The sequence below is a fragment of the Lissotriton vulgaris genome, chromosome 5 (assembly GCF_964263255.1).
Source record: "Lissotriton vulgaris chromosome 5, aLisVul1.2, whole genome shotgun sequence".
Classification (NCBI taxonomy): domain Eukaryota; kingdom Metazoa; phylum Chordata; class Amphibia; order Caudata; family Salamandridae; genus Lissotriton; species Lissotriton vulgaris.
Genome location: NC_141693.1, coordinates 1,205,226,608 through 1,205,242,681, shown reverse-complemented (window position 1 = coordinate 1,205,242,681; position 16,074 = coordinate 1,205,226,608). Strand labels below are relative to the sequence as shown.

Here is a 16,074-nt window from a genome sequence, read left to right as displayed (position 1 = left end):
CCTTGAGCCCTATAGTTAATACTACATACATCAGGGTGTGTGGTTATTATCACAACATTATATGAGAATATATTAGCAAACAAGATGTTAATTTGATTAGGGTTGTGAAAGACATTCTTATAGTCAGCAGCCTTGGCTCTTGTTTAAAGAAAATACTTCTGAGAAGTCACAACCACATTTCATTGACGTCACAGCATCTGAAAGGGCGTGCTTTTAAAGAATGAATAGACTTGATGTCGTGCAAGCAATTTGTTCGTTTTGGAATGTGAAAGAAATGATTGTAACTTGCTCTACAGGATGAGGCACAGCCCATGTTATAAGCTGTTGCACTGGCTGTGCTCAAAAGAAACATCTCCCTGCAAAATACAAATATGAATGAACCCTGGTTTGATATATTACCAGATTACCAGCAGTTCCTCTTTGCTTCAATTTGCTCTCCTGTTCTCTGTCATGTCCTCTCTTTTTAATCAATCCTCTAATCTATTTTACTACCATACAAATTTCGAGGGGTGGGAAATCTAAGTTTCAGCTGCTACAAAAAGGCCTGTCTCTACGGCTCTGCCTGCAAGGTATTTTTTTAAATTTATCAATGTGTAACAGGCTTTGTGCTCACAAAACAATGAACAAGCCTTCTTCTTAAGCAGTTAAATAAAATGCAGGGGTACCTTTCTAATTCTCAATGCTCATACACTGTATACCCTAATCCTAGACAGGAACCCAAGTCAAAGACCTCAGAAAAAACAGAGCCAAACCACCTATAACCCAGCCCAGCACCCAACAATCTCCCATGGCATTGCTTTGCCTCTAGACAGCCTACGAGTCTTCCATATGTTTCTTTTTTCCTTCCACTCTTCATTTGCAACTTGGAATCCTCTTCCTATGTAACCTTTTTAATTATGTCCCCATCTTGATGGTTCACTTCATTCACCTGTTGGCATCTAATTAGATGCATGTTTACAGCAATGGCTTGCTAGATGTGATCAATAAACATAACTGAACATCAAGATCTAAGCAACTACAAATAAGCACTGGTAAAGCCAATAGGTCTGGAGCTGGCTTTGCCAATTCTTGTTTTGTTCTGTCATGGTTTTTGCAAAACTTTATTATTGGGGAAGTTGCTAGACCCTCATCAATCTATAAAGAATAAACATTGGCTAAAGGAAAAAATATTATTTTTGATCTGCAAAAAGCACGCATTATTATAGTAGTACCTAGCACCAAAGAGAACTACTTTGTGTATGTATGTACTCCTAGTGAAAACGCAGCATGCTGTAACTTACAGTGAAGTAAGCCAATGGCTGAAGGGGGCTGACCCATGGCCCTATGAAGCCTGCTGGTGAGAGTGGAAGAAAAATGACAATGACAACTACAAACTAATGGATTAAGTCTAGCTGTAAACCCCCTACAACTAACTATGCTATACACATAATTGTAGTGAAATCTAAAGGTCTTGCCTAACCTCAGACAAAAGCCAATCGATCTGGCTTTGGTTACTAGCCTCACACCTTTTTGTGAATTATCTATAAATCTTTATTACAAACAGATAAAGAGGGATGGAAAGATGGATAAATAAAAAGACGTGCAAAGACAGAGAGGTTGTACAGATAGATTGTGCTAAATAGCTTGCTACACTGACAGGCATAGAGATAGATAGACACAGATAGACAAAAAGACTGTTACCTAGAAAGGGATTATTGCATAGCTAGATGGAGAGGGTTGCATATGCAGAGAAGGTTGCATAAATGCACAGAGAGATGTGGATAGATATGGTTGACAAGATGAATAAAAATAGATAGGGCTGCAAGGAGGAAGGCAGACAGGCAGACAGACAGATAGCTTGACAGACATACAAGCCGGCAGATAGACAGATATGTGACAGGCAGACTGAGAAGTAGGTAGATAGACAGATAGCTAGGTAGACAGACAGACAGATAGGGTTGCAAACTAGATAGATAGATCCAAAAATGGAATAAACAGCACAACTTCACTTAGTACTAACTAAGGTAAACGTACATAGGCATGACTTACAAGAGAACTTAAAGCAAACTAGAAAGCCATACAAGCAGGACAGACAGGCTAAATTGGTATACATTTCCTTAATTAAAATACATACCAGCAAGAACATACAGGAATGCAGTCATTGAGTGTATAGTAAACAGAGGATAAGTTTATAAAGAACAGTTGCAAAATGACAGAATCTGGGATGCCCTGAAATTGGAGTAGTCTGATGCCACAAGGCCACTCCAAAATTAATATACAACAGCTTTAGCAGGAGACTGGAATCGATCATCTGGAATGTGCCCTGTGCTCATATCAAAAGTGTCCTGCTTCTACATCAGGATGTTATAACAAAAGAAACACTAAAGTAATAATAATATGTTAAAAACACTGCCACTGAAGGGAACTATCTTGCATGCGAATGTGTTTCTTGTGTAAGAGCAAAATGCAGTCCCTCACAGTGAAGTTAGTCAGTGACTGATCCACTGCCCCACACTGGATGCTGGAGTGGGCTGAAGCAAAACGTGAATGGCACAACAATAGACTAATGGATGAAGAGAGCTGGCTTAAAGCCCTTCCAAATAAGTATATTATACAATTTTAGAACTATCAAATGGCCTTGGCTAACGGCAGCCTAAAATGTGGACCAGCCAGGACTGTAAAATACAGCACCACAGCCCTAGATGAGGAATAACTGGGAAAATAAATCGGGACATCTGAGCTAAGACTCATTTTGAGTGAGAGATTTCATTTAGGCACAGTTCTCAACAGAAAATCCCCTAGATTATCCCTTCTTTGCACTGGAAAGGTGAGTGAGCAACCCCCAACAATAGAAACATCTGTAGAGGCCAGGGATTTAGGTTGAAAATTAAAAACTTTGAATTGCACACATTGAATTGCTCGTATTTGCTGGACACTGCAATTTAATATTGTTCATCAGGAGGCAAAAATAAGACACAAAGAAATATCTTCTTCGTCTCCAATAAAATCAAAACCTGAGAAATCGGAAATTCCAGCACTGGAACATTTAATATGGTTGATAAGACCTATTAAGGCAACATTTTCATCATCCAGAATGAGGTGGCATGTACGCACAATGTAGCCACCTCATTCTGAATGATGAAAACAGAGGTTATACTGTTTGTTACTGTTTTAAAAAAAAAAACAATTTTAAGTCAAGCTATATATCAGTATTAATGTAGGAAACGTTATTTATTTATATGGATAAATAGGTAACATTTATCCATATAAATAAATAAATAACGTTGCCTACGTTAATACTGATATATAGCGTGACTTACAATTGTGTTTTTTTTTAGAACAGTAAAAAACAGTATAACCTCTGGATGTTGGAGTTGCCACAGGAAGGAGAGAACGTTTAATCATTTGGGTGTTTTCTGCACTTAAATTATGTCTAAATTGTACTAGTTACGCAAATAGCTCCTCAACGATTATAAATGAATGGAAATGCAGTTTATAACAATATTCTAAAGGTGGGCCGCCAGAGCACATTTCTCAAATATTAAAATAAGTGAGACTTAATACCATTTTTTTTACCTGAAAACTCTACTATTAATTCACTACGAGTCTACAAAGGAGAAAGTAGCTGTCAGAAAAGAGTTTCCAAGTTCATGCCCTAGACTAAAGTCTTTGGAATATATCTATTGGCTTTTTGGTCAGTTATAAAGGTTAATTTCGACAATCTAATCAAAACATTTGAGAGTCTTAATGTCTTTCAAAGATATTTTGATTGGAACCACTTATTAAGCATATTTATGTTTTATTCTGTTTCTTTTATTTGCCAGTTTATGTGACTTTGTGTCTTGAATTTACATGTTATATTCAATTTCTCCAGGAACTGATTCATTATTGTACAAAGTTGTCCTTATTCGTAGATTATGGGCATACTTGAATGCTTTTCCACTTAGTGGTGGCTTTGGAGATGAAGGTTCAAGTTGGTTGCTTGGATTGCTCTAGGATTTCTCAAAAGTTTTTTGGGCTGTTTACTTAAACTCCTTTATCACATTTTGTGCTCTCTCTTTGGTACGGTTATAATGGCTGTTGGACCTGGCCTTTTTTTGTCCAGATGTTTGCCTACTGTTGCTGAACCAGTTGTTATTGTCCTTATGATTGTTTTCCCTGCTAACCAGTGATAAGATTTTGTGCTCTCGACCTAAAACATGGTATCATTGGCATATATCTGATTGGTATATTCAACTGATATGTAAGTGCCTAGTAAATGGTACTACATGTACGCAGTGACTGTAAATTAAATACTACTAGTGAGTCTGCAGCACTCAATATGCCACACACTAAAGTAGCATTTTAAAATATGTCTCAGGCCTGCCACTGCTGTCTGTACTTCAGTTTTAAACTGGCATTTCCACCTAGTAGAATAAACCCTTTGCCAAGCCAAAAATGTTCATTTTTAATAGTTATGTCACCCTTAAGACACACCCTAATCGCTCATAGGGCAGGGATCATTGTATTTGAAAGGTAGGGAATGTGCACGTAATTGTTACATGTCCTTACAGTGAAAAATTCCTAACGTCATATTTCATGTAAGGTCGATCTCTCCAATTGACTAACACTGGGTTAACTTATTACATTTAATAAATGATAACTTTGGATTGGGAGCAGATAGAAATATGTTGTTTACACTCAAATACAATGAAATTGAAAGCCCACCTTAATGGAAACACCAGATATTAAGTCACACTTCTGAAAATGTCACTTTTAGAAAACTGGCGTTTTCTTGTCTTAACCACTTCTGCCTTCTGCCAGTGTCCTTTATCACACTACTGTGAAGGGCTGTGCTGTGAGACTTTGTGTATTCCTCTCGGACAGTGACACAAAAGGGGATTATGTGTGGACTGGATGGACCATCCTGCCAGGATAGTTGTGGGTGAAACGGTACCAAGCTCCACTTATCTTTCAAAGACTTTTGCCTTCTGCACACATAAAGGAACCGGACACCAGTTTTTGTCACCCAAGACTTCCTGGTGCCATGACAGGGCTTGGGGAGAACTTTCCACTATCAGATGTGGTGGCAGTATAGAGAGCCCCACCCTCCTACTTCAAAAGCTGGTACCAGGTATAAATATTGAACCACTAGAGCCACTATTCAGGACACTCTTGACCGGTGGACATTATAGAAGAAGGACTTCCTGGTTTACTCAGAGGACTTCCTTGCTGCATTAGCCCCCCCTTGTTTCCCAGAGGACTACCATACTGCTTGAGGACTGTCTTGAACTCCCCCCCCACACCCCAGAGGCTCTGTTATGCCGATGGTGGCCTTCTCTGCTCTCAGAGAAGGAAAACGGGACCTGCTTTCTTCTTCCCAGGCTACCTACATGGCTCCAGGGGTCAGTAGGTTGACCTTATATCTGAGCTACAGGCACATAACATGCTCCGGAGGCCTCTCTGCAACTGTCCAGCGGACCTGGTGCAACTAGTCCTGCCTGGATCTGCAACTGGACCTGCCTAAGACCTACTGCCCTTTGCTAAAGTGAGTCTCTGATCCCCAAGAGGTGCCTTCCCAGGTTCTGCGCCTTTGTTGATATCAGAGTGAACTCTTCTTCTTCTAGAAAAATCCTGATGTTTTGGGCTCTCTGTGAACCCGAACAGGTCTGTTTGCGCTGAGACTCTGCTGTACATTACAACTGCCAATGAGATCCTTCGGTGAACCCGTCTCTTTGAGCTACAGTAACTGCCAGCAATGACCGGCAACACGAGATCTGCATTTTGTGCTACAGCAAAGCCTGAGGAGACCACCAACGCAAAGCTCCAGCAATGACCGTCCGCAACGCCCGAATGGCTCTTCACTCTACCGCGACAAAACTTTGCTATTGCTTGTGTACTGCATACACAGTGCCTTTAGGTTAAGCCCAACTGCTTTTTTGCCAAGCAATCAGAAGGTTAAGCACAGGTTAATTTAGTGGATTTTGTGGTTCACTCTGGCTATGATTGTTGTTGTTGCCTGATCTGGGCTCGCACCCTTCTCAACCAATAACCCAATTTCTTACACTGCCCTTTTGTTTCAAAATTGCTGTTTTACATTAATATTTTTGTACACACTTTATTGAGTTATGGCTTACTGTGTAATATGGCAGGAATTCATGGGGTGGTACAGATAAAAATTGGACGCTAACAATTGATAATATAAAATTATTTCATCAAGTGTTAAATAAACTGAAGTCCCAGAGAAAAAAAAACCTATTAGAATTTGAAGCTTTAGAAGAATGCTATAGGCATGACAGAAGATAACATGGATGAAGGACAATTATCTTTATAGTTTAATGCCTACTCTACTAGCGAGGATTAAAATGGAGCAAGGTTTTGAGGTTTAGTTGCTGGCCCAGTGCCCCTGTGATAGGGTGACCAGAGTTTGAAATCCAAAAACCGTAACATTACACAAATACAGAAAAAGGATTACAATTTTGCACCGGGCAGAGAAGAACTAAATTAATAGTTCTCACCAATATAGAAAAAACCCACAGATAATTAAATGCAACTTTTACACACAGTCTCACCTATGTTGATTAAGCTGCTTTCTGTTTTTTTTAAATATTATTTTTTATTATTTTGAGACACATATGTTCTAAACATGACAAAATATTCAGATATCCAGACAGAGAAAGAACAACAAAAATGGGCAAGAAAAACATGGAAAAGAAAAGAAAGAAAAAAAAACAATTCTATCTACAGAATTTAGAATATAGTCTAAAGTATGAAAATAACGGAAAAGAACATAAGTATGCCCATAATCTCAGCTGAGACCTGCCCAAATTTGATCAAACTTTTTCAGGAAGGAAAAACCTCTAGCTTTGGCCTAGGCCAGTTCAGACTCATAAATTTGTCCAGTGTAAGCCTATCATTCAGCTGCCTTTGGGGGAGTGGCAGAAACCCATGACCTAGCAATACACAACTGAGTCTGAGTACAGACTATCATCAAACACTTGATACCCCATCATACTCAAATTTTACTCCCATCAGCATACTCATCGAAGGCTTCCTACCTGGCTTATATAAATGTGATATTAACTTCGTGCATTCAAGATCGAGCAAATATTTGCATCCATAAAAAATAAACCCTCGCTTGTAAGTACTTAAAAAATTATTGGGAAGATCATAAGTAGCCTGTAATCCAGCAAATGAACAGGAGGTATTCAAATTGTTCAACTGCCCACAGTCCTGCCAATTGTTTTATGAAATAATGATGGGAAGGCAGGATTATCTTTGTTTAACACTGCTATTGAATATTTCATGCAAATTTCCTGCCAAATACGGATGACATCCCAAGCCACCTAAAACGCATCCTCTTGTAGTAATGGCTTTCTGGTTACAGATACTAATTGATCATGGTTTGGAACACATGAAAACTTGCCCTCCTCTTTGTTCTGTCAACCATCTCTGAAAACAGGTACATGTGCTAAATTTACTGAAATCTCTTGGGGCAGATGCTGAAACCTCAGGACCAATCTGGCAATCTGGGATGCCTGGTCATCTTACTCTATGAGCCCCATCCAGCCTGCAGCAGCTTCTCTCAACGAATGACAGTTGAAGCAAAACAAGTGCACGCCTTTGGGTATAGCACCTACTGTAGCTGTTGCTCTCTTTAAGTAGCCACGGCGGTAAGCGAGAGAAAAAAGGCTCATCCTTTGTAGGAAGCCCAGGGCAGCATTATATCACAAGACCCACTGAGAAATGCCACTTCCTTCCTCAGAGGCTGCACTCAGGGAATGACAGCTACAGATAATACAGCAAACAGCCGTGTGCAGACCTTTCTTCAACTCTCAATTAGTGATGGCAGTAGCCATGGAAGGGTTAAGTAGCATGGTATGTACCGAGAGAAGCAAGTCATGTCAATCATCTTCCCCCTAAGCATTCCCTACCCCATAATTTACCTAATACTAAGAAAAGAAAGAATTGAAAATGCAACAAATTACCTGTCCATAACCTGGCTACCTCTCCTAACACTCATTGACTTTATGCTTGTCTTTGGCCCTGTTCATCTCTCAGTAAACATGTGGCTAGATTTGCGCTATAGAAATACCACATACATATTTGACAAAATGATTTTTAGTGGGAGCAGGGTGTATGTAGCTTCTGCTGCAGCTGTCATTCATGGAGAAGCTGAAGGACGGAAAGGAAAAACAAGTATGACTTTGGAGACTTCACAGCATCATTCAGAGTGCATTTACTGTGGGCACTTGCAGCTATTTAGTGCCAAAATTCCAATTCAGATTGTCTGAATGAATGAATGAATGAAGTCCATCGTATAATGCGCTACTTAGCCCGAAGGACGTCAAGGCGCCTAATCCAAAGGAGATATCCACATAACAAGCTTATTGCTAAGCCTTAATAAAGCACCATGTTTTTAATGCGTTCCTAAAAAGAGGCAACGAAGGTTGCATCTTTATGTCGGAGGGGAGGGCATTCCACAGACGGGGGGCCACGGTGGCAAAGGCCCTGCCTCCCCATCTGACTTTTTTGCTACGTGGGATGCACAAAAGATTCTTGTTTGAGGAACGAAGGCTCCTACTAGGAGAGTAGGAGGTTAACAGAGATCCTAGGGCATCTGATGGTCCTACCAAAAGCGCTCCAAAAACCAAGCAGAGGATTTTGAACACAATTCTTTGCTGGATCGGTGGCCAATGGAGGTTCTTCCTGGCTAAAGTAGCAGAGAAGGACTTAGGGGCCTCCAACACAAATCTCGCCGCAGCATTCTGCACACTCTGGAGGCGTTGAATATGGCCTCTGTTGATGTCTGCATACAGAGCGTTTCAGTAGTCTAATCGAGAAGACACCAACGCGACTACAGTCTGTTTACGTGCCTGGGGGGAGAGATAGTGAGCGATTCTCCTCAGAATCCTAATGACTCCCCAACAGGTAGACACCGTTCGATTTACCCGCAAGTTCATAGCCAACGAAGTATCAAAGATGACTCCAAGGTTCCTGGCAGAAGGCGAAGGTGTAGGACAGGCTCCCAATGATGGAGGCCACCACTCACTGGACCAGACATCCTGGTCCTTGCTAAAGATCAGCACCTCGGTTTTATCGCCATTCAGCTTCAGGGAATTGCGGATCATCCATTCTGCAACTACTTGCATGCAATTCCTGAAGCTGGACGCGGTGGTGCTGACCGAGTGGGTCAGGGACACCATAATCTGTGTATCATCTGCATATGATACAACCTCCATCCCCTGTGATTTAACTAACCTAGCAAGGGAGGGCCACATAGATAATGAACTGGGTCGGACTTAACGCCAACCCTTGAGGGACCCCACTTTGCACCGGTTTAGCAGGGGAGAGGAACTCTCCAAGCTTAACCCTCTGCTCCCTGAGTTCTAAAAAGGAAGACAGCAAGCTCAACGCTGGGCCCTGCAACCCTACCTCCCTCAGACGAGTTGTTAAAGTCGAGGTGGACAGGGTATCGAATGCTGCCGTCAGATCTAAAAGGACCAGCAGGGTGGTCTGTCCTTGGTAAACCTTAGTTCGGATATTAGTCATCACCACAGTAAGTGCAGATTCCGTGCTGTGTGATTTCCTGAACCCATGTTGGGATTGGTCCAGGTAGCAAGAGGAATCAAGAAAAGTGGTGAGATGAGAATTAAGGTGAGATTCCAGCATCTTAGCAGGGGCAGGGAGCAGGGAAATGGGCCTGAAGTTTTTAAGATTTTCTGGGTCCAAGGTAGTTTTTTTTACAAGGGGCTTAACAATGGCCTTTTTCCAGGCTGCCGGAAAAATGCCCTGAAGGATAGCACCATTCATTACCTCCAATAATGGTGGTAACAAGGTATCCTTATAATCCCTCAGGACCTTTAAAGGGCAGTGGTCCAAAGGGGAACCCGACTTAGTTTTATTCAGCAAAGCGTCAAGGTCTTCAGGAGAGAGGAGGGAAAAGACTGTAAGACTCTTAGCCGAGTCCCTAGACCAGGGCTCTATACTGTCTTGGGTAAGACTAAAGTCGTTGTGAAGAGTCTTTCTCTGTGCTTCTAACATGGTGTAAATATCCACTATTTTAGAGTGGAAGAAATCAGAGATCCTGTCGCAAAGATCTTGAGAAGCTACGACTGGATCCGGTTCCTGTAGAGTGCACAGGGTATCGACAATCTTAAAGAGCTCCCTGGGTGAGGTAAGGGACATCGTGCGTTTTGGAAAAAACTCCTGTTTTTCCTTAATAATCGCGGCCTTATATTCTCCCAGTAGCCGCTTATGGCAATCTCTGTCTGTAGGTTCCCAGGATTTCTGCCATTTCCCCTCCTGCACTTCTGTCTCAAGAGTCTCAAGGACTCTGAGAACCAGGGGGCCGATGGTTTTGCCCTAGCTGAATAGCAGAGCGAGGCTGGGGCTAGCACATCAACAGCTTTCGCAATGGAAGTGTCAAGTTCGTGTGAAGCAGCACCAGCGTCCCTGGAAGCCAGATCAACCACAGATCCTATTAAAGGCGCAAGTACCTCATTGGTAATATTCCTAAGGCATCGCTTGGGAATTCTATTGGCGGGAGCCTGAGAAGTCAGGGGACCTAAAGGGGTAATCAGCTCCAAAGGCACAGCTAGATGGTCAGACCAGACTAGTGGTACGGGGGGACCAGAGGACAACCTAGGGTCATTTGAGAACACCCCGTCCAGAATGTGTCCTGCCAGATGGGTGGGGCTGGACACCAGCTGAGGGAAACCACATGCCGTGAGAGGGTCCATTAAAGAGAGAGTATCTTTAGAACTCAAATCGTCAAGATGGAAATTTAGATCCCCTAGAATAGTGAAGTAAGGTTTACCGAAGTAAGGCTCCATAATTCTAAATAAATCATGACAGAAATTAGATCTGGAGGGACGCCATACTCTCTAGAATTCCATTGTAGACTAATACAGGTCAGACAATGCAATTTCTTGTATTAACAGGCACTATATATGTTACACACAAATTGGAGTGGATTAGGACATTCAAATTTAGCTTCCTTCTAATTTCCAATTCATTGGCAAAACTAGGACCTGATAAGCCATTGCCCATCCATAGGTAATGAGGGGCCACCACCCTCACCTTTTGCCCCTCAGGAAGTGTGTCTGTCAAGCTGAGCAAAGGTCAGCCTGACAGACACTGTTCATTTTAAGGTCAGGAAGCCAGGAGTTAGGCATGCTCTAAATCATGGGTACTCACAAACTTTCGCTCGAGGTCCAAATTTACAGTGTGGTCTGTGTCCAAGGGCCGCATCAGTGGGGGCGGGGTCAGTGGGGGAGGGTGCGGGCTAGAGCAACAATAAAACCTGTGACCATGAGGTTAAACACAGGTCCCTGCAGCGGACGCCTTTGGCCACTGAGCTATCAGACCCGGTATCTATCTATCTATCTATCTATCTATCTATCTATCTATCTATCTATCTATCTATCTATATATATCTGTTTCCCTCCCTCCCCCCATCCCTCTCTCTCCCACTCTCCCTGTCTCACTCCCTCTCCCTCTCTCCTTTCCTCTCCTTCCCTCCCTCTCCCTCCCTCTCCTTCCTTCTCCCTCCCTCTCCCTTCCCTCTCCTTCCTTCTCCCTCCCTCTCCATTCCCTCCCTCACCCTCACTCCCTTCCCTCACCCTAACTTCCCTTCCCCCTCTTCTCCTCCCTCACTACCCTTCCCTCTCTCCCTCCCTCACTCCCCTTCCCTCACTCCCCTTCCCTCCCTCCCTCCCGCTCTCTCCTTCCCTCACCCTCACTCCCCTTCCCCCTCTTCTCCCTCCCTCACTACCCTTCCCTCACTCTTCTTCCCTCTTCCCCGTCCTCACTCCCCTTCCCTCACTCCCCTTCACTCACTCCCCTTCACTCACTCCCCTTCACTCACTCCCTCCCTCCCGCTCTCTCCTTCCATCACTCCCTCCCTCACTCCCCTTCCCTCACCTTCTCACTCCCCTTCCCTCTCTCTCCCTCCCCTTCCCTCTCTTTCCCTCTCTCCCTCCCTCACTCCCCTTCCCTCACTCCCCTTCCCTCACTCCCCTTCCCTCACCCCCCTTCCCTCACTCCCTCACCCCCTCCCTCAGTCCCTCACCCCCTCCCTCACTCCCTAACCTCCTCCCTCACTCCCTCCCTTCCTCCCTCACTCCCCTTCCCTCTCTCCCTTACTCCCCTTCCCTCACTCCTTCCCTTACTCCCCTTCCCTCACTCCCCTTCCCTCCCTTCCCTCACTCCCCGTCCCTCACTCCCCTTCCCTCACTCTTTCCCTCACCCCTCCCTCACTCCCTAACCCCCTCCCTCACTCCCTCCCTTTCCCTCACTCCCCTTCCTTCACTCCCTCCCTTACTCCCTTTCCCTCACTCACTCCCTCCCTCCCCTTCCCTCACTCCCTCCCTCACACCCCTTTCCTCACTCCCTCTCTCCCCTTCCCTCACCCCCTTCCCTCACCCCCTCCCTCGCTGCCCTTCCCTCACCCCCTCCTTCACCCCCTTCCTCACCCCCTCCCTCCCTCCCCTTCACTCTCTCCCTCACTCCCCTTCCCTCACTCCCCTACCCCCCTTTCCTCACTCCCTTCCCTCCCCTCACTCCCTTCCCTTCCCTCACTCCCCTTCCTTCACTCCCTCCCTCACTCCCCTTCCCTCACTCCTTCCCTCACTCCTCTTCCCTCACTCCGTCTCCCTCCCTCCCTCTGTCTCCCTCCCTCTGTCTGTCTCCCTCCCTCTGTCGCCCTCCCTCTGTTGCCCTCCTCCCTCGGTCTGTCTCCCTTTCTCTTGTCTCCATTTCTCGGTCTCCCTTTCCCTCCCTCCCTCTGTCTCTGTCCCTCTACCTCCCTCTGTCACCTCACCCTGCCTGTGTGTCACCTGGGCTGAGAGAGCTTCCCCAGCGCGCACAGACACACAGCCCCACCCGAGCACTTCACAGGTCTTTTGCTCTGGCCTCGCTGGAATGAATCGCCCGGCCCCCACAGAGCAGCAGAGTCTCTCCAAGTGTCTCTGCAACCGGCAGTGCTTGCAGACACTCTTTGAAAATGTTTTTTTTAAAACACGGGTACGATGTCTCATGGTCTGCGGGCCGCCACAGAAGGCGTGCCGGGCCGCTGCCGGCGCCGGGCTGTACTATGAGTACCCATTCTCTAAATGCATAGGCTGATGCCTGCGTGAGATTAACTTTGCTGGGTTGAGGATAATACAGCTCCTGTGGGAGTTACCTCCTCAGCTCAGCTAAGGTCCTCAAGGCCCACCCTCTCGTGATGAGGTGGAGTGCCACTCATTGCCTGAGATCTGGGTGATTCGGTTTTAAGCCCTTAAGTGCCCTGGGCTGAGTGTCAATCAGTGACAACTTGTCACAGAGTGGAGTGGGGTGGGGTAAGCAGTCTCACTGACCCATCCCACTCGGTGACAAGGTTGGGACTGCTGTCTTCTCGCCAATGAGAGAAGGCAGCAGTCCCCAACCCTCCTGGGACTTCAGAGGCAGACCTCCAGGTAAGTGTGATTTTTTTTAAGTTAATGTTTGGTGTGAGCATGTATGTTTGAATATTTGGTAATGAGTGCGGTGAATGATTTGTGTGTGTGCATGTGTGTGAATGCTTGGGTGTGAGGGAGTATGTCACATCCGCCCACTCCCTCTTAAACGGTTTTCCCACTCCCAAGTGCATTTTGCAGGAAGATGGGGTGTGAAAGGGGTACTTACTTCTCACCTCATTAGGAGCGACATTAGGACTGCAAAACATTGATAAGATACCTCGCCCAACATGGGTTGATAAATCGATTGCAAAGTGGAAGTTGCTCCCATGTGGCAGCATCCACCTTGTGAATGGCCGAAGGCAACCTTTAGTTAAATTCAGGCAACCACCATTTACATACCCGTAATGTCAAGCTATGCAGGGCTGTTTAATTTTTCACTTTAACCCCTTGCATGCGACCGCGATTCTGCACCTGTAAGGCAAAATCGCAAGTGGGCTGGTTTATGACGGCCCCCAGCCGTCATCAGCACACGAGCGCCGTAGTGCATGACGGCTGGGGGCCGTCATCAGCATCCAAGGGGTTAAAGGACAGGGGATGTCATATGCCGGGACTGCGCTTGAGGAATGGAGGCCTGATGTAGCTCGTAGGCCTCCATCCCGGATTTGTAGGCATATTCAGGTGGCTTGCAAAATGTATCTTGCCTCAGACATATTAATGAGACAGGAAGTTTTGTGACATCTTGTGAATATGCATTTTGCAAAGGGACTGATTAGCACGTCAGTTGCATCACAAAATGAGGGGTTGGTCACAATCCAGTTGGCGTGCACTCACACAACAGCGACTGGCTTGCGCCCTGCACTTTGAAGATCGTGTCCTTAGTTGTGAACAGGGTAAGCTATTAAGACGCAAGGCAGTGGAACCTGAGAGGAACTGATACATGTATTTGATTATGAATTGTATATGGCTACTGACATTGTGACTTGAACAATTAAGTGGAAATTGCAAGCAGAAATAAATATTAAAATGAGGAAAACCAAAAAGACTGCACATAAAGCCCTCCCTTGTAACACTTGTAAGTGTCACTAAGAAGTACACCTTATTGTGTAGCTGTTGCAGAACTCACACTAGCGCCATGTCCATAGACTTGGGTGTAATGCAAAATAATGATCCCCTTTCCACCTGCAAAACATGAGGAGTAGCCTTCGAATCCCACGTCGAATGCCTGCCATCGGTATACAAAGGGCTTCTGTCTAGCCAAGAAGTGTGGGCTATCCAAGGCGCCCTCGTTATACAGAAGCATGTCCAGTCAGATCTAAGCAAATTACTTCCTTCGCTCCCCTGGTAAATCTCTCCGTGGTGCACTCAATCTGTGTTCCATGCTTTGTTTTGTCCTCTTTCAACATATTTCAAGTCCCAGTGTACATTCCCTGTCTTATACTCATTTTAAAAGCCTCGTGGCCCTTCGCTCCATTATGTAACCCATCGAGTTTTTGATGGATCCCTAATAACTTACCATTCTATATTATCGATTATACTGCCTCCATTTTACATCCTTGAATAGCTCCAGTTATATGCACCTTTAAGGCTCCACCAGGTGATGATTGAACTCACCAGTGTGTACAAACAGGCAAGGAGGAATGCATGAGAGCATGGATACTCCCCATCGTGTACAAGCATGAGAGCAAGAGACAAGCATGAGAGCATGGATACTCCCCATCGTGTACAAGCATGAGAGCAAGAGACAAGCATGAGAACATGAATACTCCCCATCGTGTACAAGCATGAGACCATGAATACTCACAATTGTAAAAAAGCAAGTAAGGAAGAATTCCCACCGTTGTGTGCAAGCATGAGAGCAAGAGACAAGCATGAGAGCATGGATACTCACAATTGTGAACAAACAAGTCAGGAAGAAATCCCACTATTGTGTGCAAGCGTGGATACCCACCATTGTGTACAAGCATGAGAGCATGAGACAAGCATGAGAGCATGAATACTCCCCATCGTGTACAAGCAGGAGAGCAGGGATACTCACCATCGTGTACAAGCATGAGAGCATGGGTACTCACCATCGTGTACAAGCATGAGAGCAGGGATACTCACCATCGTGTACAAGCATGAGAGCATGGATACTCACAATTGTGAAAAAGCAAGTAAGGAAGAATTCCCACCGTTGTGTGCAAGCATGAGAGCAAGAGACAAGCATGAGAGCATGGATACTCACAATTGTGAACAAACAAGTCAGGAAGAAATCCCACTATTGTGTGCAAGCGTGGATACCCACCATTGTGTACAAGCATGACAGCATGAGACAAGCATGAGAGCATAGATACTCACCATCGTGTACAAGCATGAGAGCATGAGACAAGCATGAGAGCATGAATACTCCCCATCGTGTACAAGCAGGAGAGCAGGGATACTCACCATCGTGTACAAGCATGAGAGCATGGGTACTCACCATCGTGTACAAGCATGAGAGCATGGATACTCACCATCGTGTACAAGCATGAGAGCATGTGTACCCACCATCGTGTACAAGCATGAGACAAGCATGAGCGCATGGATACTCAATAGTGTGAACAAGCAAGTCAGGATAAATTCCCACCATTGTGGCATGGATACTCCCCATCGTGTGAGAGCATGAGAGGACCATGAGAGCATGGATACTCACCAC

At 44.9% G+C, this 16,074-nt stretch overlaps 1 protein-coding gene across 2 annotated transcripts in view; it reads right to left on the bottom strand.

The window, feature by feature from the left end:
• Positions 1–16,074, bottom strand: part of LHPP (phospholysine phosphohistidine inorganic pyrophosphate phosphatase) — a 361,561-nt gene that overhangs the window by 95,778 nt on the left and 249,709 nt on the right. The window lies entirely within an intron of this gene.